Source organism: Hipposideros armiger, unplaced genomic scaffold (assembly GCF_001890085.2).
Source record: "Hipposideros armiger isolate ML-2016 unplaced genomic scaffold, ASM189008v1 scaffold_9, whole genome shotgun sequence".
Classification (NCBI taxonomy): Eukaryota; Metazoa; Chordata; class Mammalia; order Chiroptera; family Hipposideridae; genus Hipposideros; species Hipposideros armiger.
Window position 1 is genome coordinate 1018192 of NW_017731359.1, and position 2315 is coordinate 1020506.

Sequence of the window (2315 nt, forward strand, 5' to 3'; positions counted from 1 at the left end):
AGGTTAGTTGATTTAGATCTTCCTTCTTTTCTAATACATGCATTTATGGCTATAAATTTCTCTAAGCATTGCTGTCACTGCATCCACATATTTTGATAAGTTGTGTTCTTATTTTAATTTAGTTCAAAATATTTCTTAATTTTTCTTGAGATTTCTTTCTAACTCATGTGTTATTTATAAGTGTTTTGTTTCATTTCTAAGTATTTTCAGATTTTCCAGCTATGTTCGTGGTATTAATATATCAGGTTTAATTCCACTGTCATCTGAGAACAGACACTGTGTGGTTTTTATTCTTTTAAATTTGTTAAGGTGTATTTTATGGCCCCACATGTGGTGTACCTTGGTGAAAGTTCCATGTGAGCTTGAGTGGAGTATGCACTCTGTTGTTGGATAAAGTAGTTCATAAATGCTCATTATATTCCTAATCTTTTTCTTTGTACATAAGCATAAATACAATCACTGTGTGTGATATAATTTGTGTAAGGTTCCCCTGAATATACAGATATCATATGCATAGATATAATCTGATGGTATGCTCTATTTACCAAGTTTTTTAATCACACATTTTCATATTTTACCTTAACCTGCATATTCATGGATATTCATGGCTTTAATAATCCACAACACTGACATATGATTGGAAAACTTTAGCTCTACCTGAGTATTACCATCTTTCACAATGAGGAAGGAGGACGCCAGAATGACCATAGAGACTCCAAACACTAAGGAGATCATTAATTTCCCAAGATTCTGTGACTTTTTAAGGTCATACAAAGGGGAGTGTGCTAGTTTCCTAGGGCTATAATACAAAGTGCTAAATACTGGGTGGTTTAAACAATAGAAATTTATTGTCTTACAGTTCTGGAGGCTAGAAGTTCGAGATCAAGGTGTCCACAGGGTTGGTTCCTTCCGGAGGCTGTGAGGGATAATCTGTTTCATGCCTCTCTCCCAGCTTCTGGTGGGTGGCTGGCAACTTTTGGTATTCCTTGGCTTGTAGAAGCATCATCTTGATCTCCATCTTCATCTCCATATGCCGCTCTCCCTGTGTGCGTGACATTATCCACATTTCCCCTTTTAATAAAGACACAAGTCATACTGGATTAGAGACCCACTCTACTTCAGTAACTTAACTAATTATATGTGCAATGACCCTATTTCCAAGTAAAGTCACATTTTGTGGTACTGGGGGTTAGGACTTCAACATCGGAACTTTGACAGGACATAATTCAACCCCTAACAAGAAGCCAACAACAGTGTTGGTACGACAATGTAAAAAGATATAAAAGGATTTAGGTTAGTCTGTCAACAATGTGTTCCTGACCTTGAGCAAAGCGGGCCTGTTTCTTCATCTGTAAAATAAGGCGTTCCTGCAGGTATCAAAGTTTCCCTTGTTATTCTCAAAATAGCACTGCGATGAGAACATTGAAAACAAATTTTTAAGTTAGATTTTGCATTTTAAACAAACCTTCAACTCAAGAGAGAGACCTTTTGAGAGGACTGTAGTATGGTGGGGCCCAGCACAGAAGGGGCAGGGTCCCTGGAACTGGTTTGCTAGCAGGGTTGTCCTTAGTGTCACAGGACCATTGCCTTCGGGCTGTGATCATCCCCAACCTTTATGGGATCACAATACCCAACACGTTATGTTATGATTGTTATTTGATTTTGAGACACTACCCATTACCCTCCACCTCCCTGCAGTTTCCCTCTCCCCCAGCCCCAGCCCAGAGAAACTGCCAAACATAGACCTTATTTTCAAAAGTGAATTAGGTCTTGCAAATTTCATCATACCCTAAGATAATCCTATCCCCTCTGTCAGGATTGTAAACAAAAGAAGATGGCCACTGGGCACAGGAATGGCAGAGGACAGAATACTTGGGACCACCCAAAGGGCCACTTTTAGGAAATCATAAATTATTTTTTTGGGGCTGGCCAAGTGGCGTGTTGGTTAAGAGCTGGATTGGGACGCCAGAGGGCCCCGGTTTGGATTCCACATATGAGGGCTGGTGATGCTGCCCTTTACAGCTAAGATGCTGAACAACAGCTCAACCTGGAGCTGGGCTGCTGTGAGTTGCCGGCAACGGCGTGGGCTGCAGCCCCTGCTGCAGTGGGCTGCCATAAGCTACCGTGAGTGGCCAGCAGCCACTGTGAGTGGCCAGCAGCCACCGTGAGCAGCCGTCCAGAAGCCAGCGACTGATCTGCCTCGCCCGGGAAGAGCCCAATGATGGTGCCAACTTGGGCCAGTGAAGCAACGTCCTCCACAACTAGACTGAAGAACAAAACGACAGCAACTTGTCTGTTCCCCTTCCCCCAACTCC

General features: G+C 42.2%; 1 long non-coding RNA gene across 1 annotated transcript in view; it reads right to left on the reverse strand.

Annotated features, from left to right (window-relative positions):
* Positions 1-863: 863 nt before the first annotated feature.
* Positions 864-2315, reverse strand: part of LOC109388817 (uncharacterized) — a 12089-nt gene continuing 10637 nt past the window's right edge. Inside the window, exons 2-3 of the long non-coding RNA XR_002125263.1 lie at positions 1322-1408; positions 864-1071 (exon numbers count right to left, since the gene is read on the reverse strand). This is a non-coding gene — a long non-coding RNA (uncharacterized LOC109388817). The remainder of the gene's footprint in view (positions 1072-1321; positions 1409-2315) is intronic.